Source organism: Hemiscyllium ocellatum, chromosome 23, assembly GCF_020745735.1.
Source record: "Hemiscyllium ocellatum isolate sHemOce1 chromosome 23, sHemOce1.pat.X.cur, whole genome shotgun sequence".
In the NCBI taxonomy this organism is placed as follows: Eukaryota; Metazoa; Chordata; class Chondrichthyes; order Orectolobiformes; family Hemiscylliidae; genus Hemiscyllium; species Hemiscyllium ocellatum.
In genome coordinates, this window is record NC_083423.1 from 19,998,065 (window position 1) to 20,013,297 (window position 15,233).

Here is a 15,233-nt window from a genome sequence, read left to right on the forward strand (position 1 = left end):
AAAGAGATGCTGTCATCTCCAAAGAGACGCAGAACGAGTGAGCACAAAAGAACAGGCTGGCAGTGTTGAGAGTGTGGTGCTAGAAAAGCACAGCAGTCAAGCAGCATCAGAGGAGCAGGAAAATTACATTTCTGATAAAAGCCCTTCATCAGGAATGAGGCTGGGAGCCTGGGGGGTATAGAGATAAATGAGAGGAGAGTGGTGCAATAGGTGGATGGAGGTGGGGTGAAAATAATAGGTCAGAGGGGAGGGTGATGCAGGTAGGTTGATAGGTGCAGAAAGAAGATAAACAGATGAGACAAGTGCTGAGCTGGAAGGTTGGAACTGGGATAAGGTGGGGGAGGGGGAAATGAGGAATGGTGAAATCCACATTGACGCCATGGGGTTGGAGGGTCTTGAGGCGGAAGATGATGCGTTCTCCTCCATCACCACTCCCTTACCACCTGATGCCTGGAGGAAGAACACCTCATCTTTCACTTGAGGACCATCCAAACCCATGGCATCAATGTGGATTTCATCAGTTTTCTCATTTCCCCTCCCCCACCTTACCCCAGTTCCAACCTTCCAGCTCAGCACCATTCTCATGACTTGTCCCATCTTCATTCCTACCTATCTGCACCCCCCTCCCCTCCAACATATCACCATTACCCCCACCTCCATCCACCTATTGCACTGGATTTTCCTGCTTCTCGGATGCTGCTTGACCTTCTGTGCTTTTCCAGCGCCACACTCTTGACTCTAATCTCCAGCATCTGCAGTACTCAATCTCGCCCAATAAAAAGTGTTGCTGATCTCCAATATGCAGTATTAAAGTGGTAAACTTTATTATAAGTGAGTTGGAGATGAGTCAATTTCATGTGGTAAAACTGATGTTTGTGCGATGCCAGCTTCCCTGGATGGAACACAACCTAGGGAGCATCCCCTAAAATGTTGGCCAAGATGGCTATCTAGAGAAGATCCTGGCAAGTTGCAACAGCTAGGGATCTGCTCAGAATTTTGTGCAAGAAATTGTCACTGTCTAGTTCCACTCTACTGCCTGGGAAAATAGCAACTTGCATGTCAATGAGGTGAGATTTGGTATTAGTAAGGTATTAATGCATGCAAATAGACCCCTCATCACTCACTAGCGAGATTCTCATCTATTTGTTCAACCTTATATGTAAAGTTAAAAATCACACAACACCAGGTTGTAGTCCAACAGGTTTATTTGGAAGTACAAGCTTTCAGAGCGCTGCTCCATCAGGTAGTTAGTCATTAGCTACCGGATGAAGGAGCAGCACTCTGCAAGCTTGTACTTCCAAATAAAACAGTTGGACTATAACCTGGTGTCATGTGACTTTTAACTTTGTCCACCCTAATCCAACACTGGCACCTCCACCTTATGTGCAAAATCAGACTTATTATTTTCAGTATCAAGAATCTAATTTTCCCATGCTCACTGTATTTTCCCAACTACCTCACTATTGCCCATATTACTGTACTCAGGACCTGAGAAAATTCAGTACAGAGGCATAAATGTTTCCTAAAGAGTTACAGCTCATACCATGCATGCAAGATTTTCAGTAGCATATCACCCATTGAATGTCTCACAGGAAATGCTGAAGTTTAGCAGGAAATATGCAGAACTTACTAGAAGCACATGCAATAAGTAAATCAATAGCATTAATGTATAAAAGGAAGCACAGACAGAACAATAAGCATTCCCTTCAGACTTACTTTTCTTTAATCAAAGTTTGCAGGGAGACAAAGAAACACAAAAGGGAAAAGAAATCTTTTATTATGCACCTTTGTTGTGGTAGTTTTAGATCAATGGGTCACTGTATCAATATCGAAAGGTTTAATTTTCAAATCCTACTCCAGAAGCTTGAACACATCACCCAAGTTAACACACCAAATTGAGTATCGAAGATGTACTGCACTGTTAGTGGTGAGTTTGGACAAGATATTAAATCTCAACATCATTTGCCCTCTCAGCTAAAAGATTCCATTACAGTATTCAGAGAAGTTGAAATGTGTTCTCCCCAGTTTTTTGGCTCGTATTCCTTTCAAACAACATGACAATACATTATTTGTTCTTGCTGTTTCTAGAACATTGCTATACTTACATATCTGCCATTTTTTTTTGCAACAGTGCACTTTATAAACTAATTAATTGGCACTAAAATGCTTTGGATTGACAACTACATAAAATATATTGTATAAATGGAAGTTTTTTTCTCTTCCTCTTTTAGAATGCAGCTTTGACAATAGAGCTCTATTTGAGATTGTGGAACTAGTGAGACGAGAAAATACCATTTATGTAAGATACAAATAAATTGTGGTTTTGAAGAACTGATTTTTAAAAAGTTCTCTTCATCCCACTGCCAGGACTTGAAAGAAATACAGTGACTCAGAAACCAAAATGCCAAAGAGATGGGAGTTGAGTGCAACATGTGATCCTAGGAAAATGAATGAATGTAAGGTGCAAAAATCAGCCAAAGAATGGATTAGGCTAAACAAGACCATAATATAATGTTATACATGGGGTAAACTTTCCTGCTTAATTTGAAGCAGCAACACAGAAAAGATTTATCCTGTGCAGTAATTTGAGAAACTTCGAGAGGCCAAGAACTATTTAAAGTAAAAATTAACAACTTTATTTCTTAAAATATAATAGAGAATAATTAACTCACAACTATTTACACCACCTTTCTCTAACCTATCTTTACCTTCCCTTCTATAATACTAGTCCGATAAAACTCCCAATTAAGATTTACAGGAAAATTCAAATTTTGAAACCAGCCAGCGGCTGAATCTTCTCCTTATCTTTGTCAATAGATTTGCTCTCCAGGTCAGTGTTGATATTTTTCTCTGTGCAAAATCCTTCTCTAGACAGGTACTTCTCAGAGAGTTCTGACTAGCAGACTCTAGCTATTGGTCTGGTGGCAGTTCTCCTCCCAACTGTTCAATTTTCCCCGGTCTTCTAATCCAAAGCATTGGATTGTGTTATTGGCTTTTAAGATTATCAATATACCCAATTCAAACCAGATTGAAATTTGATATGTTTTTTTCCAGGATATAATTTAACCTGATTGGCCAAATTTGAATCTGTTTTGTCGTTTCCAGGCAACTAGCTACCCCAGTAGCTGGAGCACATGTTACATTGTGTCTTATTGAGAACACTTGGTGCTGTCACTGCTAGCTTTTACTCTTTTAAAGGTATCGCACACCCATAATATCTTCATAACACCTCCCCCTTAAGAAAAAATGAATCATTATAATGAAAAGATGGCTTCATTTTTTTTCCCTCTACCTTATAAATACATTACCCTAACATACAGATAACTTTAATATAAGTTCAACTTAACTTCTTCCCATATACCTGAATATCTCTATAACGTTAAATAAAGACAAATCTCATCTAAAATCTATCAGTTAAATCCGCGATAACGCATCTGCAATTACATTCTTCCGACCCGCAACATGTATGAGTTTTTAAAAGTCTGTAATATAAGACTCCAACGAAATAGTCTCATATTCTTATCTTTAAAACGTTCTAAGGATGTAAGTGGATTGTGGTCAGTGTACACAACTGTCTCCGACACATTGTTCGTGACATACATGTTAAAATGTTGTAAGGCCAGTACCAAACTGAACAGTTCCATTTAATTGTGGAGTATTTCCTCTGGTGGATGTTGAGCTTCTTCAAAAAGTATCCGACTGGCAGTTCAATCCTATCGTCATCTTCCTGTGGAGTACAGCTCCAACTCCAATGTCACTAGTATCGATGGCAACTTTAAGAGGTTTTGAAAAGTTTGGTGTAGCTAAAACTGTTTTGGTGGATAATCTTGATTTCAAATGGTCAAATGCCTCCTGGCATGGTTCTGAGTTGAGAGTATGTTGCTGGAAAAACACAGCAGGCCAGGCAGCATCAGAGCGCAGGAAAATCGACGTTTCGGGCCGGAGCCCTTCATCCTGATTCTTGCTTTTCCAGCAACACAGTCTCAACTCTGATCTCCAGCATCTGCAGACCTCACTGTCTCCTGGCCTGGTTCTGTCCACAGAAACTTTGTGTTCTTCTTCAGCAAATCAGTTAACGGTGCCACGACACTGCTGATGTTTGGAACAAACTTCCAATAGAATCCTAAGAATCGAAGCACCTTTTTCTTCAAGGTTCATCGTGGAAATTTCTCAATGGCTTTTGTCTTTGCGTTCCGTGGGGTCAACCCTCCATGACTGATGTTATATCCCAAGAAAGTCACCTCTGGTTTCGCAAATTTCGTTTTATTTAAGTTTATCACCAGTTTTTCTTCTCGTAGTCATTCAAAGAGTTCTGCCAACTGTATTATGTGATCTTTCCAGGATTTACGAAAGATCACTAAATCGTCCAAATAGAGTGCACAGTTTGTTAACCCAACCAGAACTCTGTTCATAAGTCGTTGAAATGTGGCAGGTGTGTTCATCATTCCAAAGGGCATCACTTTAAATTGATATAGCCCATTTGGGGTTACAAATGCAGAAATTCCTTTCGCCGACTCTGATAAAACCACCCGCATCAAGTCCAACTTGGTGATGTCACTGGCTTATCTGAGTTTCTCAATGCAGTCCTCCAATCTAGGAATTGGATGGGAGTCTGACTTTGTAACAGCCTTGACCTTCCAATAATCCATGTGGAATCGTTGAGTCCTGTCTGGTTTGGGAACTAAGACGATAGGTGAACTCCACTCACTCTGACTTGGTTCAATGATGTCCTCGTTGAGCATGACCTCACCTCCATCTGGACCTATCTGGCTTTGAAAGTATTAAGCCAATTGGGGTGTTGTTTTATTGGAGCAATATTCCCTATGTCTACTTCATGTACAATAGCATTAGCCCTCCCCATCTGATTCTTACATATGTCCTTATAATACGGTAACACATTCTTCAACTCCACTCTGTGCTCCTGAGATAGATAACTTACTAACCTATCCCACTCCTCAAGGACTTCTTCATTTTTACTCTATTTTGAAGTACCCCAAAATTCATATCATCTGGATTTGATTCCTTACTCTGCGGGGCAGTAACTAACATCTGTTTCTCCAGTTCTTTCTCTCAAGTGTAATACGATTTCAACATGTTCACATGACATACTTGAAACCTTTATTTTCTATCTGGCATCTTTACTAAATAGTTCACCTGACTCAACTTCTTCTCAATTTGATAGGGACCACTAAACCTGGCATTGAAGGAATCTCCTATCACTGGTAACAGTACTAACACGTTATCTCCTCGGGAAGACATTCGAGTCTCAGAGCTTATATATGCCACATGTTTAATTCTATACTGTGCCCTCTTTAGGTGCTGTTTAGCTAACTCACCTACTTGATTTAGTCTCTCCCTCACCCCTGATACATAATCTAAGTGTGAGATCTCCAACTTCGGTCCTGTCAATTTTTCTTTAATTTCAAAGGGCCTCTCACCTCATGACCAAATATTAACTCAAAGGGAGTAAACTGAGTAGATTCATTTGGGGCATCTCTATTGGCAAGCAATACGAATGGGGTACCTTTATCCCAATCATTCGGGTAATCCTGACAGTATGCTCTCAACATGGTCTTAAAGGTCTGATGCCACCTGTCTAAAGGTCCCTGGGATTCAGGATGATACACACTGGATTTAAAGTTCTGTATACCTAAGCTATCCATAATGTCCTTAAACAGCCTAGCAGTAAAATCTGACCTTTAGTCCAACTGAATCTCTCTGGGTAGCCCATACTTGTGGAGAAAGCTACTAACTCCTCTACTACCTTTTTTGCTTTGATTCTCTGTAATGGAATTGCCTTGGGAAATCTGGTAGGCTCATCCATTATGGTTAACAAGTACTGGTTTCCACTTTTAGGTCTTGGAAGGGCACCTACACAATCAACTATAACCCATGTGAAAGGTTCTTCATATGCAGGAGTTGGCAACAAAAGTACTGGTTTTATTACCACCTGTCGCTTACATACCATTTGGCATGGCTGACACATACAGCAAAATTAACCACATCCTTGTGGATTCCAGGCAATAAAAATGTTTTTGTACCTGAGCCTGAGTCTTCCGTTTCCCTGGGTACCTCCTGTCTGTACACTACCGGCAACACAATCTGGTGCACTTCAGCCCATTTCTCTTCTGCACTAACCTGCCATGGTCTCCATTTCTGCCTTAGAATTCTATCTTTCAGATAATAACCCTCCAGAATATTCTTTGCCTCCTTTACAGAGTAGGCATCCACACATATATCTTTTATTGTCTTGTCTTGCTGTTGCAAGTCCCTTAGCCTTTCAAGAGTGAACACTTCAGTCTGATTCTCTGCCTGTTCAGGTTTTTCCTCCATCATTATGTCAAACAGGGTATCCACTAACTGAACCTCAACTCCTTCATCTTTCTCTTTACTTCTCACTTCATGCTGTGACTTTTGATAATGGAATCTGGTTACCACACAGACTGGAAAAATACCAAGATATTTCTGTTTTAACTCCTCAGTTTCTTAGTTTTCCTTGGGCTTTTCCACAACAAGGGGAGTCACTTCCACCTTACATGCTGCCAAATAATTCCCAAGAACAAACTGGTCACAATGGTGGATGTAATTTAGTTGGTCTTTGATATACAACCAGCAGATTTCACCAGGGCTAGCTGTCAGGATGGGCATTTCCTTTCAGTGCCCTGACGTATCTCACATTTCTTCATATTAAATTTGCTTCTTATTTTCTTCAGGAGAGAGAGAGAGACTTGTCTACTGCATACTTTGGAAAAATGTTTTCATCTATTAATCTATTCAGGTCCTGAATGAAACAAGATTTGACTTTGGAAGAGTGTTGTGGATACTTTTAAGCACCTAAGCCTCATCTTTTCTAAACCAAGTCTGTCCAGCATTTAAAGCCATAGAAATCCCTTCTTATCTCTCTCTCCTTATGGACTTCAGTAAGGCGATTGACAAGATTCCCCATGGGAGAGTGGTGAGCAAGGTTACATCTCATTAAATACAGGGAAAACTAATTATTTGGATACAGAACTGGCTCAAAGGTAGAAGACAGAGGGTGGTGATGGAGGCTTGTTTTTCAGACTGGAGGCCTGTGACAAGTAGAGTGCCACAAGGATCAATGCTGGGTCTTCTACTTTTTGTCATTTACATAAATGATTTGGATGCAAGCAAAGGAGGTACAGTTAGTAAGTTTGCAGATGACACCAAAATTGGAGGTATAGTGGACAGCAAAGAGGGTTACCTCAGATTATAACAGGATCTTGACCAGATGGGCCAATGGCTGAGAAGTGGCAGATGGAGTTTAATTCAGATAAATGTGAGGTGCTGCATTTTGGGAAAGCAAATCTTAGCAGGACTTATACACTTAATGGTAAGGTCGTAGGGAGTGTTGCTGAACAAAGAGACCTTGGAGTGCAGGTTCATAGCTCCTTGAAAGTGGAGTCGCAAGTAGATAGGATAGTGAAGAAGGTGTTCGGTATGCTTTCCTTTATTGGTCAGAGTATTAAGTACAGGAATTGGGATTACAAAGTTAAAAATCACACAACACCAGGTTATAGTCCAACAGGTTTAATTGGAAGCACACTAGCTTTCAGAGCGACGCTCCTTCATCAGATGATTGTGGAGGGCTCGATCGTAACACAGAATTTATAACAAAAATTTGCAGTGTGATGTAACTGAAATTATACATTGAAAAAATGATTGTCTGTTTGGGATTGGAATTGGGAGGTCATGTTGCACTGTACAGGACATTGGTTAGGCCACTGTTGGAATATTGCGTGCAATTCTGGTCTCCTTCCTATTGGAAAGATGTTGTGAAACCTGAAAAGGGTTCAGAAAAGATTTACAAGGTTGTTGCCAGCGTTCCAGGATTGGAGCTATAGGGAGAGGCTGAACAGGCTGGGGCTGTTTTCCCTGGAGCATCGGAGGCTGAGGGATGACCTTATAGAGGTTTACAAAATTATGAGGGGCATGGATAGGATAAATAGGCAAAGTCTTTTCCCTGGGGTCGGAGAGTCCAGAACTTGAGGGCATAGGTTTAGGGTGAGAGGGGAGAGTTATAAAAGAGACTTAAGGGACAACTTTTTCACACAGAGGGTGGTACATCTATGGAATGAGCTGCCAGAGGATGTGGTGGAGGCTGGTGCAATTGCAACATTTAAGAGGTGTTTGGATGGGTATATGAATAGGATAGGTTTGGAGGGATATGGCAGGTGGGACTAGATTGGATTGGGATATCTGGTCGGCATGGACAGGTTGGACTGAAGGGTCTGTTTCCATGCTGTACCTCTCTATGACTCTATGAATTCCTGGAACTGACATGCTGTCAATCACTCCCACTGTAACTTCCCCAATCTTGAGTTGGCACTCCAACCTGATCTTACATAGGGGAATGCTAAATTTCTGTCCATTTGTCTCACATTTTACCACATTCTCTGGTAACGTATTAGAAAGAGTGCATATTTGCTCATCTCTTACACTCAGCAACTGGTTAGATCTTGTACCTCTCAAAATTATAACTTCTTGTCCTTCTCCCCTGTTCTTTCTGAGTAAACTTGACCCACAGAGGTGAATTCTTTGTAGAGATTAGGTACTAACTCCATACCCAGCCCCTTCTTCGGCTGTGCGCTCTGCTGCAGCTCCTCAGCTCTTCTTGGGGTCTCCTTTACTAACTTCACTAATGACACTGGCTTAGCTTCTTTTACCACATTTTTTTTTCCCACAGTGCCTTTCTTTAACAACTAGCACTGTGACTTTACGTGTCCAACTTTACCACAGTGAAAATACCTGAGGTCTTCATCCTCCTTTCCACCCTCTTGGACTTCTTTTTAATCCTGTAGTAAATTCTTACCAGCGCTCTCTACTCTTGGTTTAGTAGTGTGGGATCTCCTTTTCTCCCAACTTCTATCCATCACAGGATGAAATTCTGGCCGGAAGCTAGTCTTATACACCAGCATGTACTCATCTGCTAATTCTGCTGCCCTTCTCACTTCCTTAATTCTCTGTTCCTCCATGTGAATTCTTACCATCTCTGGAAGTGATTTTTTAAACTTCTCCAGCAGAATAATCTCTTCTAGAGCCTCAAGTATCTTATCTATTTTCAAAGCACACACCCGTCGATCAAAACGACTATGTTTAATTCTTTCAAACTCAACATAAGTCTGACCTGGTTCTTACTTTGTGTTTCTGAACCGCTGTCTGTACACTTCTGGTACCAATTCATAAGCACTTAAAATAGCCTGTTTAACCTTTTCATAGTCTCTTGACACCTCATCTGACAGTGCGCTGAATACCTCACTAACTCTGCCTAATAGTTTGGTCTGAACTAGCATTACCCATAAATCCTTGCACCACTCCATCCGCCTAGCCAATTTTTCAAATGAAATAAAGAAGTCTTCAACATCTTTCTCATCAAAATGTGGCAGAGTTTTGACATATATATATCACCACCGTCTCTCTTTTTTTATAAATATTTTTATGACAGACCTTTTAAAATCTTTTACAAAACATCTATATACAAAAAAAAATAAAAAAACAGAAACGTAGAGGCAGGTCAACAAAGTCATAACGCAATACTATTAGTAATGAATGGCCTACTATTCTACCAGAACAAACATATCTACTTAAACTAAACTACAAACATATTAAATGAATACTAACTTAAACTAAATTCAATTAACTTAAAATTAAATTATATCTCACTACTTTATTCTATTTCACTCATCACACCTCCACTGAGGCTCCTATTTCTAGGAGCACCAGCTATTGTACCCGTATTCTTTTTCTCCTAGCCTCTTCCTCCGGGAGCCCCACGGGCACTATATTGACTACAATGGCTATACCACAGCCCTAATTAATATTGTTGATAAGTCTGCATCAATATAATTTTAAAAGGGCTGCCTCGTCATGTAAAACTCTCCATTTTGTGGTGTGCTATATTTGTGAGGTAGTCTTGATGGAGATGCTCCATCCAACGTGGTTTTTCTGACATCCAATTCACTAGAGTGTTCTTCCTCACACAATGGGTAAGGATGTTACACAATCTTTTCCTGTGTTCCCCCAGAGAGGGCAAATTTGGCAACCTCAAATGAAGAAATACCAGATCCATGTTAATTTCAATCCTCAGGATGTCCTGTGGCACTCCAGTGTCTCTGGATCTTACAACAGTACCCGTAGCAGTGTGTGAGAGTACCTATCCTAATGTTACATTTGGGACACCCTGATGATGTTTCTCTGTTAAACTTAGCTAGCCTCTCTGGTGCCATATGAGCCCTGTGTAAGATCTTCAATTGCAGATCTGTGTTCTGTTACGTACTGAAATTTTCCTTATATTTCCCCATATATCTTCCCATATCTCTGATGAAATATCTTCTCCCAGCTCTCAATTCCACGTCCTACAGAGTCCCTCCATGTCTCCTAAGGCATGTCCTTTCTGTAAATGATATAAAGTATTGACTGAAAGAGCACTCATACACTAGAGTCCTCTTTTTTCCATGTTTGAATTGTTCCACTAAGCCAGGACCGTGGTTTTCCTCTGTATATAGTTGCTTATCTGAAAAGGTCCCGATTAGACAATCCATATTTCTGGCTTAACTGACTAAATGACATCAAGACCTCCCCCTTGAAGAAATATCCCAGGCATGAGAATCCTTTATTTTCCCATAACTTAAAGCCAGAGTCCATTGCCTTAGGTCTAAATCCTTGGGCTCCCATCAGCCGAGTAAATGGCAAAGTCTTAGTCCAATTGCCCTCGTCTTGCCTCATTATCCTCCAGGCTATCACCATATTTAAAATGACTGGATTCTTACACTGCTCGGTCACAGATCTTTATTTATCCATAGATAATAAATTAACTAGGGGCATCTCGACTGCAAGGCTTCAACGTCAACCAAATTGACTCCGAATTCCCCCCATACCCAGTCAACAACATACGCTAACATGGCGCTTATTTGATATCTCTTCAAATCTGGAAGATCGGTCGCTCCCTCACCCTGCGAAAGCTGCAATTTAGTGAATTTTGTTTTTATTTTACTAAAAAAAATTAGATTAGATTACTTACAGTGTGGAAACAGGCCCTTCGGCCCAACAAGTCATGACCGACCCTCCGAAGAGCAACCCACCCAGACCATTCCCCTACATTTACCCCTTCACCTAACACTATGGGCAATTTAGCATGGCCAATTCACCTACCCTGCAATTTTTGGACCGTGGGAGGGAACCGGAGCACCCAGAGGAAACCCACGCAGACACGGGGAAAATGTGCAAATTTCACACAGGCAGTTGCCCGAGGTGGAAATTGAACCCAGGTCTCTGGCGCTGTGAGGCAGCAGTGCTAACCACTGTGCCTGTGGCACCAAACACAGAGGAACCTCGATTATCCAAACAAGATGAGCAGGCACTATTTCGTTCGGATAATTGATTACTCGTTTAATTGATTTCCTCTGGGGCTCGGAGTTTTCTGTGAAGTCTGCTCGCCATTCAGTAGACTAGGCAGCAGCACAGCGCGCACACCCCGTCCCCAACCCTGTCCACTCCCACTCCACCTGCCCCCAACCCTGTTTTCTCCCACCCCGCTACCCCTCCCTTCAACCCTGTCCACTTGCACCCCGCCTCCCCGCCTGCCCCCAACGCCATCTGCTCCCACCCCACTCCCCCCATCCTCCAATACCGTCTGCTCACAACCTGCTCCCCTCGCCCCCCAACCCCGTCCACTCCCACCCCCTCGCCCGCCCCAACCCCATCCGATCCCACCCTGCCAGCCCCAACCCTTCTGACCAATATAACTCTGCCAAGTATTCCCTAAATCTAACACTGACCTTCTTCAACTCATGGGTAATCACGCCAGCCTTCTCCCTAACAGACATAATAGATTGGGAAGCATTTTCCCTCCTAGTCAAGTATGCCAGGTATCTACTTGGCTTATCTCCAAATTCAAACAGTCCTTGCTTAGCAAAGGAGACCTCTTTTTTAGCTACTTGTGTGTGCCATGAGTTGAGAGCTGCCCAGAGAGCTGTGACCTGCTGCAGCTTAACCAGTGATGACCTATTATACTATGTTTTCTCAGCTATCTTCAGCCGGGCCTCCAGCATCCGTTCTTCCCTCTGCCTCCTTCTAGTCAGGATACAAAATGATCAGACCTCGTAATTATGCCTTAGTGACCCCCCAAAGTATTGCTGGATTACTGGACGTACCTGAGTTGATATCCCAGAAGGCTCTGAACTCTCTTCAACAAATTTGCTATCCCCTAACAGAAATGGGTCCTTGCACCAGTACGATGCATCCATTCCACTGCCCTTGTATTTTAACATCTAAATACACTGGCGCATGATCCGTGACGGCTGTTTCCCCAATTTTGCACATTAATGTTCTGTCCAAACCGTCAGTTGGCATAAAAAACATGTCAGTTCGCGTAATGTACTTGTGTGGGTTGGAGTAGAATGTAAAGTCTCCTCCATTAGGGTGGAGATACCTCCACACATCCACTAGTCCCAACTCTTCACACATGTCCACCAACTGCTGAGACTGTGCGGGCGTACCTGCCAGGCCCCTTGGCACCCTGTCACTCTCGGGACCTATTAGGCAATTAAAATCCCCTCCTATAATCATGTGGCTCATCCCAAGATTCATTAATTTAGCCACTGCATCAATTAGAAATTTAAGAGGGTGCACTAGGGGACAATATGCATTCAAGACACCATACTCTTCTCCATGTATTAGAGCTTTAAGAATGATAAACAATCCATGTTCATCTTTAATCTGCTCCGTTACCTGGAAAGGGAGGTTCCTTCTTACCAGTATAGCCACTCCTCTAAAGGAGGAGAAGAATATCCTGTCATAATCCCCCTGCTGCAGTTTCAGATGTTCCTTATTAGTTAGATGCGTCTCTTGCATTAGGCGATGCCCACCCTTTCCTTCCTAAGGAAACCACTTCTTTCTTTTAAGGGGGAATGGCTCCCTTTTATATTCCAGATTCACCACCTGAGCAAATCACTAGCCATTATCATCCAGGGTAGCCTGTGGTTTCCCAAGAGGAGGGAGCTTATCTGAGGTGTGGTGAGCGATAAAGACATTAACTCTATGAAGTCTAAAAACTACTTCTATAAAAACTACTACAACTAAAAACTAATCACTACATTTAACTGAAGCAAACACCCAAATAACTCCCAATTCACCAGAGATCTTCCCCCTTGCCCGTAGGGGGCACTCCTCCCAATCCTTGCTACCATCTTAACTCCCTCTAGCTGAGGCTGTATCCAAGCCCCAGCCAATTCACAAATAGGAAAACCTGTTCTTTATATTCTGAACGTTAACAATGGATGCCCATCCACCCCCCCCCCCACTCATCTTAACCACAGATCTAACCACCCCCAATACAAAAAAAAGGGACCCTAGATAATACTGAAGTGACTGATATATAAAATAAAACCGGTTTTACATCAAGGCAGTATGTATAAAGTCAATAGCCACAAAAAAAGGGGAGAGAGAAGAGAAAAGAAGGGGCAATAAAAAATAATCCATACCATTGTCTGCAACAATGCTCCCTCCCCTCCCATCCTGACTCAAGTCCTTTAATTCAAAGAATTACAAAGTCTTTCACCTTTTCTGTGGAGTCAAAGTTACTATCGTCCCCCCAACACAACACAGCCAGGTACCTCAAGAAATATTGAATGTTCAGGTCCCTTAATTCTTTTTCGAGTTCATCAAATGCCCTTCTTTTCTTAATTAGGCCTCCTGAGAAATTCTGAAAAAACATTATCTTTGAGCGATATCTTTGTACATTAAAGCCTGTCAAGTTCTTCCCAGTCTTTTTGCTGTTTCAACTATTAACTGTTTTTCTTTATAATACAAGAGCTGCAGTAGGACCGTGTGAGGCATGGGTCTGACCCGGACCTGCGCTTTGCGATCTGGTGGGCTCACTCCACACTTCCCAGCCCCAGGAATTAGGGAGCCACCCCTCCAGGAAGCCAACGAGGTCCTCACCTTCCTTACGTTTCGGAAGACCCTTGAGCTGTACGTTTTTCTTCTATTTTTGTTTTCCAGGACTTCTTCCTAAAAGGACCCGAACTTGGTCTTCCAGCGTTCAGATCCTTCCTCCCGAGACCTCCGTCACGATCTCCGATGCCGCGGTCCCCTCCTCCACTGCCTCCATTCTTCAGTCCAGTAGTTGGATTTCATGCTCATGCTTCTACTGCCACTTGAATCCACTCTCGGAGAGAGTATATGCTGCTGAACTATTATGTCCAAAGGGGCCGCCCCAGAATTTAAGCACTGGCTGCAGGCATCCCCGATGTAGTAGGGGAGTGCTCTGTCTGCAGTATACTCCTTGAATCGATTTCATTCTGACCTTAAAGCTGTCACAGACAATTTCAGCAGCTCCAGATGATCGGCAAGTTTAAGTAAGCACTTTTTTTCTCCTGGGGATGGTTGGTGAGGTGGTGGTTGGTGGTGGTAAAGGTTCACTTTGCCTGGGGGTATGACACAGAGCCCAGCACAGCAGACCACTCAGAACGCCGCCATCTTGGATCTCACGACCTTCTGTTTTAATTTCCATCCTGTTAACTTGCCTTTGCTGACTAAGTCACAACTTCTCAAATTCAAATTCCCTCTCTCTTTCTCTCTTTTCTCTCTTTCTCTCTCCCTTTGTTTCTCCCTCTCTCTTTGCTCAGCCAAGAACTTTCTCTCTCTCTCTCTCTCTTTGTTTATCTTCTGACTCCATTTTTCTCAATTGTAATTTAAGTTTTTCTACCTCTACTGCCCTTGTCTGTTTCTCGGATACACCTAAGTGTCTGAGTAAGTCCCTTTCAGCTTTACTTTTGTCCTTGGTTAGGCCCAAATCTAACTTATTTGCTAATTTTAAAAGTATGGCCTTTTTCTTTCCTTCTAAACTTTCTTGGCAAATTTGAGAATAATCTTCAAATCCCAGAACCTCTTCAGCAATCTTTGAGCCATTTCTATCACTTTTAATTTAATCAACCACAAGTCACCGAAATTAAACAAATTGTCTCACCTACGTTTTATTTAAAGATCTAGGACATTAACCTGCAAGTGTTTAAATCTGCTGGGAATTTTTGTACCCCCAAATCTATTCAAATCTGTCTCAACCAGTTCAAATTACAGAACTCGAGCCCCCAAATCTGTTACGACACCGGGTAAATCTTCCTGCTTAATTTAAACCAGCAAAACAGAAAAGATTTATCCCGTGCAGTAATCTGTGAAAGTTCAAGAGGCCAAGAACTATTTAAAGTAAAAAATAA